Source organism: Lytechinus pictus, chromosome 11 (assembly GCF_037042905.1).
Source record: "Lytechinus pictus isolate F3 Inbred chromosome 11, Lp3.0, whole genome shotgun sequence".
Classification (NCBI taxonomy): domain Eukaryota; kingdom Metazoa; phylum Echinodermata; class Echinoidea; order Temnopleuroida; family Toxopneustidae; genus Lytechinus; species Lytechinus pictus.
The window spans coordinates 26060400-26077071 of NC_087255.1; positions in this window are offsets into that span (position 1 = coordinate 26060400).

Genomic DNA, 16672 nt, shown 5'->3' on the forward strand with positions numbered 1-16672 from the left:
CCTCTTACGACCAATAATACGGGAATGCGCGTCCATTCAAATTTGCATTACTCGCGCGTAAATGGGCAAAAATATGCCTATATAAAATTCACTGTAGCTCTTCAGGGAGTCCGTTGACCCCAAATTTTTTTTTCCTATTCGAATAGAGTATGAAAAGGAGATATGATTTCATGCCACATTTGACCCTTAAAAACATCGTGACGTCATCAAAATGGCGTCGGAACTAAAAATTAACGTTTTCTGTTTCATGATGTCATCGCACTCATGTAAATTGATTCTAATTCCGTAAATATTGGTTATTTCTCGCCAAATTTTCAATATCTTTTAGCTTAGAATGTACCCTTTAGACAATATGTCCATTGTATCATTTTAAAGCTTGTGCTATTCTCAAAACTAGAACTTGTAGAGGTTTGTCATCATGCCAATTTTCTACTTGCAAAAATTTACATTGACAATATGTTTCCTGTTTTGCATTTGCCGTCTGTCGGAAACATTGTGGTCGACTGGATAACGCACCTGACTAGTAAAGCAGGGGTCGGTGGTTCAAACCTTGCCTGCCTTTTTTTTTTTTTTTTTTTTTTTTCCTTTTTAGGTGGTCTGTCATGAATATGACAGATCACCTATTATATTCGTCAGAATTTACTTTATTTATTTTTATTGCCAAATTTTGTTCCCACTTTATCTCAAAATCGGGCTTGTCAAATTTCTTGATTTTCATGTCATGTATGGAAATTATTATGGAATCGTGAAACGAAACTTTTCAAGGTTATCAAATCATGATGACGTCATCTAGGCGCCATTTTGTAAAATTATATGATTGATCATATCATCGCAACTAATCATAAAAAATCATCCATATTTGCATCATATCAAGTTCAGGTGACAGGTCATCAGGACATGTCATCAGAGGTCATGCAAAGGTCACGACGCGCACGTACGCGCGCGTCAAAATTCAAAAATTCCCCAAATCAACCGTGGTCAAGTTTGGGTACGTTTCGGGTCATTTTGAGCATGTCAAGAATTTGCGCGCGCACAGGTATGCGTGCGCGTTCTTGCACCTACCATCGGTATGCATCTTCGAGTCATCATTTATTTTATGTCTGTCCATTGTCCATTAGCTTCTGATTAATTTGATACCTCATTCAGCCTCTTACGACCAATAATACGGGAATGCGCGTCCATTCAAATTTGCATTACTCGCGCGTAAATGGGCAAAAATATGCCTATATAAAATTCACTGTAGCTCTTCAGGGAGTCCGTTGACCCCAAATTTTTTTTTCCTATTCGAATAGAGTATGAAAAGGAGATATGATTTCATGCCACATTTGACCCTTAAAAACATCGTGACGTCATCAAAATGGCGTCGGAACTAAAAATTAACGTTTTCTGTTTCATGATGTCATCGCACTCATGTAAATTGATTCTAATTCCGTAAATATTGGTTATTTCTCGCCAAATTTTCAATATCTTTTAGCTTAGAATGTACCCTTTAGACAATATGTCCATTGTATCATTTTAAAGCTTGTGCTATTCTCAAAACTAGAACTTGTAGAGGTTTGTCATCATGCCAATTTTCTACTTGCAAAAATTTACATTGACAATATGTTTCCTGTTTTGCATTTGCCGTCTGTCGGAAACATTGTGGTCGACTGGATAACGCACCTGACTAGTAAAGCAGGGGTCGGTGGTTCAAACCTTGCCTGCCTTTTTTTTTTTTTTTTTTTTTTTTCCTTTTTAGGTGGTCTGTCATGAATATGACAGATCACCTATTATATTCGTCAGAATTTACTTTATTTATTTTTATTGCCAAATTTTGTTCCCACTTTATCTCAAAATCGGGCTTGTCAAATTTCTTGATTTTCATGTCATGTATGGAAATTATTATGGAATCGTGAAACGAAACTTTTCAAGGTTATCAAATCATGATGACGTCATCTAGGCGCCATTTTGTAAAATTATATGATTGATCATATCATCGCAACTAATCATAAAAAATCATCCATATTTGCATCATATCAAGTTCAGGTGACAGGTCATCAGGACATGTCATCAGAGGTCATGCAAAGGTCACGACGCGCACGTACGCGCGCGTCAAAATTCAAAAATTCCCCAAATCAACCGTGGTCAAGTTTGGGTACGTTTCGGGTCATTTTGAGCATGTCAAGAATTTGCGCGCGCACAGGTATGCGTGCGCGTTCTTGCACCTACCATCGGTATGCATCTTCGAGTCATCATTTATTTTATGTCTGTCCATTGTCCATTAGCTTCTGATTAATTTGATACCTCATTCAGCCTCTTACGACCAATAATACGGGAATGCGCGTCCATTCAAATTTGCATTACTCGCGCGTAAATGGGCAAAAATATGCCTATATAAAATTCACTGTAGCTCTTCAGGGAGTCCGTTGACCCCAAATTTTTTTTTCCTATTCGAATAGAGTATGAAAAGGAGATATGATTTCATGCCACATTTGACCCTTAAAAACATCGTGACGTCATCAAAATGGCGTCGGAACTAAAAATTAACGTTTTCTGTTTCATGATGTCATCGCACTCATGTAAATTGATTCTAATTCCGTAAATATTGGTTATTTCTCGCCAAATTTTCAATATCTTTTAGCTTAGAATGTACCCTTTAGACAATATGTCCATTGTATCATTTTAAAGCTTGTGCTATTCTCAAAACTAGAACTTGTAGAGGTTTGTCATCATGCCAATTTTCTACTTGCAAAAATTTACATTGACAATATGTTTCCTGTTTTGCATTTGCCGTCTGTCGGAAACATTGTGGTCGACTGGATAACGCACCTGACTAGTAAAGCAGGGGTCGGTGGTTCAAACCTTGCCTGCCTTTTTTTTTTTTTTTTTTTTTTTTCCTTTTTAGGTGGTCTGTCATGAATATGACAGATCACCTATTATATTCGTCAGAATTTACTTTATTTATTTTTATTGCCAAATTTTGTTCCCACTTTATCTCAAAATCGGGCTTGTCAAATTTCTTGATTTTCATGTCATGTATGGAAATTATTATGGAATCGTGAAACGAAACTTTTCAAGGTTATCAAATCATGATGACGTCATCTAGGCGCCATTTTGTAAAATTATATGATTGATCATATCATCGCAACTAATCATAAAAAATCATCCATATTTGCATCATATCAAGTTCAGGTGACAGGTCATCAGGACATGTCATCAGAGGTCATGCAAAGGTCACGACGCGCACGTACGCGCGCGTCAAAATTCAAAAATTCCCCAAATCAACCGTGGTCAAGTTTGGGTACGTTTCGGGTCATTTTGAGCATGTCAAGAATTTGCGCGCGCACAGGTATGCGTGCGCGTTCTTGCACCTACCATCGGTATGCATCTTCGAGTCATCATTTATTTTATGTCTGTCCATTGTCCATTAGCTTCTGATTAATTTGATACCTCATTCAGCCTCTTACGACCAATAATACGGGAATGCGCGTCCATTCAAATTTGCATTACTCGCGCGTAAATGGGCAAAAATATGCCTATATAAAATTCACTGTAGCTCTTCAGGGAGTCCGTTGACCCCAAATTTTTTTTTCCTATTCGAATAGAGTATGAAAAGGAGATATGATTTCATGCCACATTTGACCCTTAAAAACATCGTGACGTCATCAAAATGGCGTCGGAACTAAAAATTAACGTTTTCTGTTTCATGATGTCATCGCACTCATGTAAATTGATTCTAATTCCGTAAATATTGGTTATTTCTCGCCAAATTTTCAATATCTTTTAGCTTAGAATGTACCCTTTAGACAATATGTCCATTGTATCATTTTAAAGCTTGTGCTATTCTCAAAACTAGAACTTGTAGAGGTTTGTCATCATGCCAATTTTCTACTTGCAAAAATTTACATTGACAATATGTTTCCTGTTTTGCATTTGCCGTCTGTCGGAAACATTGTGGTCGACTGGATAACGCACCTGACTAGTAAAGCAGGGGTCGGTGGTTCAAACCTTGCCTGCCTTTTTTTTTTTTTTTTTTTTTTTTCCTTTTTAGGTGGTCTGTCATGAATATGACAGATCACCTATTATATTCGTCAGAATTTACTTTATTTATTTTTATTGCCAAATTTTGTTCCCACTTTATCTCAAAATCGGGCTTGTCAAATTTCTTGATTTTCATGTCATGTATGGAAATTATTATGGAATCGTGAAACGAAACTTTTCAAGGTTATCAAATCATGATGACGTCATCTAGGCGCCATTTTGTAAAATTATATGATTGATCATATCATCGCAACTAATCATAAAAAATCATCCATATTTGCATCATATCAAGTTCAGGTGACAGGTCATCAGGACATGTCATCAGAGGTCATGCAAAGGTCACGACGCGCACGTACGCGCGCGTCAAAATTCAAAAATTCCCCAAATCAACCGTGGTCAAGTTTGGGTACGTTTCGGGTCATTTTGAGCATGTCAAGAATTTGCGCGCGCACAGGTATGCGTGCGCGTTCTTGCACCTACCATCGGTATGCATCTTCGAGTCATCATTTATTTTATGTCTGTCCATTGTCCATTAGCTTCTGATTAATTTGATACCTCATTCAGCCTCTTACGACCAATAATACGGGAATGCGCGTCCATTCAAATTTGCATTACTCGCGCGTAAATGGGCAAAAATATGCCTATATAAAATTCACTGTAGCTCTTCAGGGAGTCCGTTGACCCCAAATTTTTTTTTCCTATTCGAATAGAGTATGAAAAGGAGATATGATTTCATGCCACATTTGACCCTTAAAAACATCGTGACGTCATCAAAATGGCGTCGGAACTAAAAATTAACGTTTTCTGTTTCATGATGTCATCGCACTCATGTAAATTGATTCTAATTCCGTAAATATTGGTTATTTCTCGCCAAATTTTCAATATCTTTTAGCTTAGAATGTACCCTTTAGACAATATGTCCATTGTATCATTTTAAAGCTTGTGCTATTCTCAAAACTAGAACTTGTAGAGGTTTGTCATCATGCCAATTTTCTACTTGCAAAAATTTACATTGACAATATGTTTCCTGTTTTGCATTTGCCGTCTGTCGGAAACATTGTGGTCGACTGGATAACGCACCTGACTAGTAAAGCAGGGGTCGGTGGTTCAAACCTTGCCTGCCTTTTTTTTTTTTTTTTTTTTTTTTCCTTTTTAGGTGGTCTGTCATGAATATGACAGATCACCTATTATATTCGTCAGAATTTACTTTATTTATTTTTATTGCCAAATTTTGTTCCCACTTTATCTCAAAATCGGGCTTGTCAAATTTCTTGATTTTCATGTCATGTATGGAAATTATTATGGAATCGTGAAACGAAACTTTTCAAGGTTATCAAATCATGATGACGTCATCTAGGCGCCATTTTGTAAAATTATATGATTGATCATATCATCGCAACTAATCATAAAAAATCATCCATATTTGCATCATATCAAGTTCAGGTGACAGGTCATCAGGACATGTCATCAGAGGTCATGCAAAGGTCACGACGCGCACGTACGCGCGCGTCAAAATTCAAAAATTCCCCAAATCAACCGTGGTCAAGTTTGGGTACGTTTCGGGTCATTTTGAGCATGTCAAGAATTTGCGCGCGCACAGGTATGCGTGCGCGTTCTTGCACCTACCATCGGTATGCATCTTCGAGTCATCATTTATTTTATGTCTGTCCATTGTCCATTAGCTTCTGATTAATTTGATACCTCATTCAGCCTCTTACGACCAATAATACGGGAATGCGCGTCCATTCAAATTTGCATTACTCGCGCGTAAATGGGCAAAAATATGCCTATATAAAATTCACTGTAGCTCTTCAGGGAGTCCGTTGACCCCAAATTTTTTTTTCCTATTCGAATAGAGTATGAAAAGGAGATATGATTTCATGCCACATTTGACCCTTAAAAACATCGTGACGTCATCAAAATGGCGTCGGAACTAAAAATTAACGTTTTCTGTTTCATGATGTCATCGCACTCATGTAAATTGATTCTAATTCCGTAAATATTGGTTATTTCTCGCCAAATTTTCAATATCTTTTAGCTTAGAATGTACCCTTTAGACAATATGTCCATTGTATCATTTTAAAGCTTGTGCTATTCTCAAAACTAGAACTTGTAGAGGTTTGTCATCATGCCAATTTTCTACTTGCAAAAATTTACATTGACAATATGTTTCCTGTTTTGCATTTGCCGTCTGTCGGAAACATTGTGGTCGACTGGATAACGCACCTGACTAGTAAAGCAGGGGTCGGTGGTTCAAACCTTGCCTGCCTTTTTTTTTTTTTTTTTTTTTTTTCCTTTTTAGGTGGTCTGTCATGAATATGACAGATCACCTATTATATTCGTCAGAATTTACTTTATTTATTTTTATTGCCAAATTTTGTTCCCACTTTATCTCAAAATCGGGCTTGTCAAATTTCTTGATTTTCATGTCATGTATGGAAATTATTATGGAATCGTGAAACGAAACTTTTCAAGGTTATCAAATCATGATGACGTCATCTAGGCGCCATTTTGTAAAATTATATGATTGATCATATCATCGCAACTAATCATAAAAAATCATCCATATTTGCATCATATCAAGTTCAGGTGACAGGTCATCAGGACATGTCATCAGAGGTCATGCAAAGGTCACGACGCGCACGTACGCGCGCGTCAAAATTCAAAAATTCCCCAAATCAACCGTGGTCAAGTTTGGGTACGTTTCGGGTCATTTTGAGCATGTCAAGAATTTGCGCGCGCACAGGTATGCGTGCGCGTTCTTGCACCTACCATCGGTATGCATCTTCGAGTCATCATTTATTTTATGTCTGTCCATTGTCCATTAGCTTCTGATTAATTTGATACCTCATTCAGCCTCTTACGACCAATAATACGGGAATGCGCGTCCATTCAAATTTGCATTACTCGCGCGTAAATGGGCAAAAATATGCCTATATAAAATTCACTGTAGCTCTTCAGGGAGTCCGTTGACCCCAAATTTTTTTTTCCTATTCGAATAGAGTATGAAAAGGAGATATGATTTCATGCCACATTTGACCCTTAAAAACATCGTGACGTCATCAAAATGGCGTCGGAACTAAAAATTAACGTTTTCTGTTTCATGATGTCATCGCACTCATGTAAATTGATTCTAATTCCGTAAATATTGGTTATTTCTCGCCAAATTTTCAATATCTTTTAGCTTAGAATGTACCCTTTAGACAATATGTCCATTGTATCATTTTAAAGCTTGTGCTATTCTCAAAACTAGAACTTGTAGAGGTTTGTCATCATGCCAATTTTCTACTTGCAAAAATTTACATTGACAATATGTTTCCTGTTTTGCATTTGCCGTCTGTCGGAAACATTGTGGTCGACTGGATAACGCACCTGACTAGTAAAGCAGGGGTCGGTGGTTCAAACCTTGCCTGCCTTTTTTTTTTTTTTTTTTTTTTTTCCTTTTTAGGTGGTCTGTCATGAATATGACAGATCACCTATTATATTCGTCAGAATTTACTTTATTTATTTTTATTGCCAAATTTTGTTCCCACTTTATCTCAAAATCGGGCTTGTCAAATTTCTTGATTTTCATGTCATGTATGGAAATTATTATGGAATCGTGAAACGAAACTTTTCAAGGTTATCAAATCATGATGACGTCATCTAGGCGCCATTTTGTAAAATTATATGATTGATCATATCATCGCAACTAATCATAAAAAATCATCCATATTTGCATCATATCAAGTTCAGGTGACAGGTCATCAGGACATGTCATCAGAGGTCATGCAAAGGTCACGACGCGCACGTACGCGCGCGTCAAAATTCAAAAATTCCCCAAATCAACCGTGGTCAAGTTTGGGTACGTTTCGGGTCATTTTGAGCATGTCAAGAATTTGCGCGCGCACAGGTATGCGTGCGCGTTCTTGCACCTACCATCGGTATGCATCTTCGAGTCATCATTTATTTTATGTCTGTCCATTGTCCATTAGCTTCTGATTAATTTGATACCTCATTCAGCCTCTTACGACCAATAATACGGGAATGCGCGTCCATTCAAATTTGCATTACTCGCGCGTAAATGGGCAAAAATATGCCTATATAAAATTCACTGTAGCTCTTCAGGGAGTCCGTTGACCCCAAATTTTTTTTCCTATTCGAATAGAGTATGAAAAGGAGATATGATTTCATGCCACATTTGACCCTTAAAAACATCGTGACGTCATCAAAATGGCGTCGGAACTAAAAATTAACGTTTTCTGTTTCATGATGTCATCGCACTCATGTAAATTGATTCTAATTCCGTAAATATTGGTTATTTCTCGCCAAATTTTCAATATCTTTTAGCTTAGAATGTACCCTTTAGACAATATGTCCATTGTATCATTTTAAAGCTTGTGCTATTCTCAAAACTAGAACTTGTAGAGGTTTGTCATCATGCCAATTTTCTACTTGCAAAAATTTACATTGACAATATGTTTCCTGTTTTGCATTTGCCGTCTGTCGGAAACATTGTGGTCGACTGGATAACGCACCTGACTAGTAAAGCAGGGGTCGGTGGTTCAAACCTTGCCTGCCTTTTTTTTTTTTTTTTTTTTTTTTCCTTTTTAGGTGGTCTGTCATGAATATGACAGATCACCTATTATATTCGTCAGAATTTACTTTATTTATTTTTATTGCCAAATTTTGTTCCCACTTTATCTCAAAATCGGGCTTGTCAAATTTCTTGATTTTCATGTCATGTATGGAAATTATTATGGAATCGTGAAACGAAACTTTTCAAGGTTATCAAATCATGATGACGTCATCTAGGCGCCATTTTGTAAAATTATATGATTGATCATATCATCGCAACTAATCATAAAAAATCATCCATATTTGCATCATATCAAGTTCAGGTGACAGGTCATCAGGACATGTCATCAGAGGTCATGCAAAGGTCACGACGCGCACGTACGCGCGCGTCAAAATTCAAAAATTCCCCAAATCAACCGTGGTCAAGTTTGGGTACGTTTCGGGTCATTTTGAGCATGTCAAGAATTTGCGCGCGCACAGGTATGCGTGCGCGTTCTTGCACCTACCATCGGTATGCATCTTCGAGTCATCATTTATTTTATGTCTGTCCATTGTCCATTAGCTTCTGATTAATTTGATACCTCATTCAGCCTCTTACGACCAATAATACGGGAATGCGCGTCCATTCAAATTTGCATTACTCGCGCGTAAATGGGCAAAAATATGCCTATATAAAATTCACTGTAGCTCTTCAGGGAGTCCGTTGACCCCAAATTTTTTTTTCCTATTCGAATAGAGTATGAAAAGGAGATATGATTTCATGCCACATTTGACCCTTAAAAACATCGTGACGTCATCAAAATGGCGTCGGAACTAAAAATTAACGTTTTCTGTTTCATGATGTCATCGCACTCATGTAAATTGATTCTAATTCCGTAAATATTGGTTATTTCTCGCCAAATTTTCAATATCTTTTAGCTTAGAATGTACCCTTTAGACAATATGTCCATTGTATCATTTTAAAGCTTGTGCTATTCTCAAAACTAGAACTTGTAGAGGTTTGTCATCATGCCAATTTTCTACTTGCAAAAATTTACATTGACAATATGTTTCCTGTTTTGCATTTGCCGTCTGTCGGAAACATTGTGGTCGACTGGATAACGCACCTGACTAGTAAAGCAGGGGTCGGTGGTTCAAACCTTGCCTGCCTTTTTTTTTTTTTTTTTTTTTTTTCCTTTTTAGGTGGTCTGTCATGAATATGACAGATCACCTATTATATTCGTCAGAATTTACTTTATTTATTTTTATTGCCAAATTTTGTTCCCACTTTATCTCAAAATCGGGCTTGTCAAATTTCTTGATTTTCATGTCATGTATGGAAATTATTATGGAATCGTGAAACGAAACTTTTCAAGGTTATCAAATCATGATGACGTCATCTAGGCGCCATTTTGTAAAATTATATGATTGATCATATCATCGCAACTAATCATAAAAAATCATCCATATTTGCATCATATCAAGTTCAGGTGACAGGTCATCAGGACATGTCATCAGAGGTCATGCAAAGGTCACGACGCGCACGTACGCGCGCGTCAAAATTCAAAAATTCCCCAAATCAACCGTGGTCAAGTTTGGGTACGTTTCGGGTCATTTTGAGCATGTCAAGAATTTGCGCGCGCACAGGTATGCGTGCGCGTTCTTGCACCTACCATCGGTATGCATCTTCGAGTCATCATTTATTTTATGTCTGTCCATTGTCCATTAGCTTCTGATTAATTTGATACCTCATTCAGCCTCTTACGACCAATAATACGGGAATGCGCGTCCATTCAAATTTGCATTACTCGCGCGTAAATGGGCAAAAATATGCCTATATAAAATTCACTGTAGCTCTTCAGGGAGTCCGTTGACCCCAAATTTTTTTTTCCTATTCGAATAGAGTATGAAAAGGAGATATGATTTCATGCCACATTTGACCCTTAAAAACATCGTGACGTCATCAAAATGGCGTCGGAACTAAAAATTAACGTTTTCTGTTTCATGATGTCATCGCACTCATGTAAATTGATTCTAATTCCGTAAATATTGGTTATTTCTCGCCAAATTTTCAATATCTTTTAGCTTAGAATGTACCCTTTAGACAATATGTCCATTGTATCATTTTAAAGCTTGTGCTATTCTCAAAACTAGAACTTGTAGAGGTTTGTCATCATGCCAATTTTCTACTTGCAAAAATTTACATTGACAATATGTTTCCTGTTTTGCATTTGCCGTCTGTCGGAAACATTGTGGTCGACTGGATAACGCACCTGACTAGTAAAGCAGGGGTCGGTGGTTCAAACCTTGCCTGCCTTTTTTTTTTTTTTTTTTTTTTTTCCTTTTTAGGTGGTCTGTCATGAATATGACAGATCACCTATTATATTCGTCAGAATTTACTTTATTTATTTTTATTGCCAAATTTTGTTCCCACTTTATCTCAAAATCGGGCTTGTCAAATTTCTTGATTTTCATGTCATGTATGGAAATTATTATGGAATCGTGAAACGAAACTTTTCAAGGTTATCAAATCATGATGACGTCATCTAGGCGCCATTTTGTAAAATTATATGATTGATCATATCATCGCAACTAATCATAAAAAATCATCCATATTTGCATCATATCAAGTTCAGGTGACAGGTCATCAGGACATGTCATCAGAGGTCATGCAAAGGTCACGACGCGCACGTACGCGCGCGTCAAAATTCAAAAATTCCCCAAATCAACCGTGGTCAAGTTTGGGTACGTTTCGGGTCATTTTGAGCATGTCAAGAATTTGCGCGCGCACAGGTATGCGTGCGCGTTCTTGCACCTACCATCGGTATGCATCTTCGAGTCATCATTTATTTTATGTCTGTCCATTGTCCATTAGCTTCTGATTAATTTGATACCTCATTCAGCCTCTTACGACCAATAATACGGGAATGCGCGTCCATTCAAATTTGCATTACTCGCGCGTAAATGGGCAAAAATATGCCTATATAAAATTCACTGTAGCTCTTCAGGGAGTCCGTTGACCCCAAATTTTTTTTTCCTATTCGAATAGAGTATGAAAAGGAGATATGATTTCATGCCACATTTGACCCTTAAAAACATCGTGACGTCATCAAAATGGCGTCGGAACTAAAAATTAACGTTTTCTGTTTCATGATGTCATCGCACTCATGTAAATTGATTCTAATTCCGTAAATATTGGTTATTTCTCGCCAAATTTTCAATATCTTTTAGCTTAGAATGTACCCTTTAGACAATATGTCCATTGTATCATTTTAAAGCTTGTGCTATTCTCAAAACTAGAACTTGTAGAGGTTTGTCATCATGCCAATTTTCTACTTGCAAAAATTTACATTGACAATATGTTTCCTGTTTTGCATTTGCCGTCTGTCGGAAACATTGTGGTCGACTGGATAACGCACCTGACTAGTAAAGCAGGGGTCGGTGGTTCAAACCTTGCCTGCCTTTTTTTTTTTTTTTTTTTTTTTTCCTTTTTAGGTGGTCTGTCATGAATATGACAGATCACCTATTATATTCGTCAGAATTTACTTTATTTATTTTTATTGCCAAATTTTGTTCCCACTTTATCTCAAAATCGGGCTTGTCAAATTTCTTGATTTTCATGTCATATGTATGGAAATTATTATGGAATCGTGAAACGAAACTTTTCAAGGTTATCAAATCATGATGACGTCATCTAGGCGCCATTTTGTAAAATTATATGATTGATCATATCATCGCAACTAATCATAAAAAATCATCCATATTTGCATCATATCAAGTTCAGGTGACAGGTCATCAGGACATGTCATCAGAGGTCATGCAAAGGTCACGACGCGCACGTACGCGCGCGTCAAAATTCAAAAATTCCCCAAATCAACCGTGGTCAAGTTTGGGTACGTTTCGGGTCATTTTGAGCATGTCAAGAATTTGCGCGCGCACAGGTATGCGTGCGCGTTCTTGCACCTACCATCGGTATGCATCTTCGAGTCATCATTTATTTTATGTCTGTCCATTGTCCATTAGCTTCTGATTAATTTGATACCTCATTCAGCCTCTTACGACCAATAATACGGGAATGCGCGTCCATTCAAATTTGCATTACTCGCGCGTAAATGGGCAAAAATATGCCTATATAAAATTCACTGTAGCTCTTCAGGGAGTCCGTTGACCCCAAATTTTTTTTTCCTATTCGAATAGAGTATGAAAAGGAGATATGATTTCATGCCACATTTGACCCTTAAAAACATCGTGACGTCATCAAAATGGCGTCGGAACTAAAAATTAACGTTTTCTGTTTCATGATGTCATCGCACTCATGTAAATTGATTCTAATTCCGTAAATATTGGTTATTTCTCGCCAAATTTTCAATATCTTTTAGCTTAGAATGTACCCTTTAGACAATATGTCCATTGTATCATTTTAAAGCTTGTGCTATTCTCAAAACTAGAACTTGTAGAGGTTTGTCATCATGCCAATTTTCTACTTGCAAAAATTTACATTGACAATATGTTTCCTGTTTTGCATTTGCCGTCTGTCGGAAACATTGTGGTCGACTGGATAACGCACCTGACTAGTAAAGCAGGGGTCGGTGGTTCAAACCTTGCCTGCCTTTTTTTTTTTTTTTTTTTTTTTTCCTTTTTAGGTGGTCTGTCATGAATATGACAGATCACCTATTATATTCGTCAGAATTTACTTTATTTATTTTTATTGCCAAATTTTGTTCCCACTTTATCTCAAAATCGGGCTTGTCAAATTTCTTGATTTTCATGTCATGTATGGAAATTATTATGGAATCGTGAAACGAAACTTTTCAAGGTTATCAAATCATGATGACGTCATCTAGGCGCCATTTTGTAAAATTATATGATTGATCATATCATCGCAACTAATCATAAAAAATCATCCATATTTGCATCATATCAAGTTCAGGTGACAGGTCATCAGGACATGTCATCAGAGGTCATGCAAAGGTCACGACGCGCACGTACGCGCGCGTCAAAATTCAAAAATTCCCCAAATCAACCGTGGTCAAGTTTGGGTACGTTTCGGGTCATTTTGAGCATGTCAAGAATTTGCGCGCGCACAGGTATGCGTGCGCGTTCTTGCACCTACCATCGGTATGCATCTTCGAGTCATCATTTATTTTATGTCTGTCCATTGTCCATTAGCTTCTGATTAATTTGATACCTCATTCAGCCTCTTACGACCAATAATACGGGAATGCGCGTCCATTCAAATTTGCATTACTCGCGCGTAAATGGGCAAAAATATGCCTATATAAAATTCACTGTAGCTCTTCAGGGAGTCCGTTGACCCCAAATTTTTTTTCCTATTCGAATAGAGTATGAAAAGGAGATATGATTTCATGCCACATTTGACCCTTAAAAACATCGTGACGTCATCAAAATGGCGTCGGAACTAAAAATTAACGTTTTCTGTTTCATGATGTCATCGCACTCATGTAAATTGATTCTAATTCCGTAAATATTGGTTATTTCTCGCCAAATTTTCAATATCTTTTAGCTTAGAATGTACCCTTTAGACAATATGTCCATTGTATCATTTTAAAGCTTGTGCTATTCTCAAAACTAGAACTTGTAGAGGTTTGTCATCATGCCAATTTTCTACTTGCAAAAATTTACATTGACAATATGTTTCCTGTTTTGCATTTGCCGTCTGTCGGAAACATTGTGGTCGACTGGATAACGCACCTGACTAGTAAAGCAGGGGTCGGTGGTTCAAACCTTGCCTGCCTTTTTTTTTTTTTTTTTTTTTTTTCCTTTTTAGGTGGTCTGTCATGAATATGACAGATCACCTATTATATTCGTCAGAATTTACTTTATTTATTTTTATTGCCAAATTTTGTTCCCACTTTATCTCAAAATCGGGCTTGTCAAATTTCTTGATTTTCATGTCATGTATGGAAATTATTATGGAATCGTGAAACGAAACTTTTCAAGGTTATCAAATCATGATGACGTCATCTAGGCGCCATTTTGTAAAATTATATGATTGATCATATCATCGCAACTAATCATAAAAAATCATCCATATTTGCATCATATCAAGTTCAGGTGACAGGTCATCAGGACATGTCATCAGAGGTCATGCAAAGGTCACGACGCGCACGTACGCGCGCGTCAAAATTCAAAAATTCCCCAAATCAACCGTGGTCAAGTTTGGGTACGTTTCGGGTCATTTTGAGCATGTCAAGAATTTGCGCGCGCACAGGTATGCGTGCGCGTTCTTGCACCTACCATCGGTATGCATCTTCGAGTCATCATTTATTTTATGTCTGTCCATTGTCCATTAGCTTCTGATTAATTTGATACCTCATTCAGCCTCTTACGACCAATAATACGGGAATGCGCGTCCATTCAAATTTGCATTACTCGCGCGTAAATGGGCAAAAATATGCCTATATAAAATTCACTGTAGCTCTTCAGGGAGTCCGTTGACCCCAAATTTTTTTTTCCTATTCGAATAGAGTATGAAAAGGAGATATGATTTCATGCCACATTTGACCCTTAAAAACATCGTGACGTCATCAAAATGGCGTCGGAACTAAAAATTAACGTTTTCTGTTTCATGATGTCATCGCACTCATGTAAATTGATTCTAATTCCGTAAATATTGGTTATTTCTCGCCAAATTTTCAATATCTTTTAGCTTAGAATGTACCCTTTAGACAATATGTCCATTGTATCATTTTAAAGCTTGTGCTATTCTCAAAACTAGAACTTGTAGAGGTTTGTCATCATGCCAATTTTCTACTTGCAAAAATTTACATTGACAATATGTTTCCTGTTTTGCATTTGCCGTCTGTCGGAAACATTGTGGTCGACTGGATAACGCACCTGACTAGTAAAGCAGGGGTCGGTGGTTCAAACCTTGCCTGCCTTTTTTTTTTTTTTTTTTTTTTTTCCTTTTTAGGTGGTCTGTCATGAATATGACAGATCACCTATTATATTCGTCAGAATTTACTTTATTTATTTTTATTGCCAAATTTTGTTCCCACTTTATCTCAAAATCGGGCTTGTCAAATTTCTTGATTTTCATGTCATGTATGGAAATTATTATGGAATCGTGAAACGAAACTTTTCAAGGTTATCAAATCATGATGACGTCATCTAGGCGCCATTTTGTAAAATTATATGATTGATCATATCATCGCAACTAATCATAAAAAATCATCCATATTTGCATCATATCAAGTTCAGGTGACAGGTCATCAGGACATGTCATCAGAGGTCATGCAAAGGTCACGACGCGCACGTACGCGCGCGTCAAAATTCAAAAATTCCCCAAATCAACCGTGGTCAAGTTTGGGTACGTTTCGGGTCATTTTGAGCATGTCAAGAATTTGCGCGCGCACAGGTATGCGTGCGCGTTCTTGCACCTACCATCGGTATGCATCTTCGAGTCATCATTTATTTTATGTCTGTCCATTGTCCATTAGCTTCTGATTAATTTGATACCTCATTCAGCCTCTTACGACCAATAATACGGGAATGCGCGTCCATTCAAATTTGCATTACTCGCGCGTAAATGGGCAAAAATATGCCTATATAAAATTCACTGTAGCTCTTCAGGGAGTCCGTTGACCCCAAATTTTTTTTTCCTATTCGAATAGAGTATGAAAAGGAGATATGATTTCATGCCACATTTGACCCTTAAAAACATCGTGACGTCATCAAAATGGCGTCGGAACTAAAAATTAACGTTTTCTGTTTCATGATGTCATCGCACTCATGTAAATTGATTCTAATTCCGTAAATATTGGTTATTTCTCGCCAAATTTTCAATATCTTTTAGCTTAGAATGTACCCTTTAGACAATATGTCCATTGTATCATTTTAAAGCTTGTGCTATTCTCAAAACTAGAACTTGTAGAGGTTTGTCATCATGCCAATTTTCTACTTGCAAAAATTTACATTGACAATATGTTTCCTGTTTTGCATTTGCCGTCTGTCGGAAACATTGTGGTCGACTGGATAACGCACCTGACTAGTAAAGCAGGGGTCGGTGGTTCAAACCTTGCCTGCCTTTTTTTTTTTTTTTTTTTTTTTTCCTTTTTAGGTGGTCTGTCATGAATATGACAGATCACCTATTATA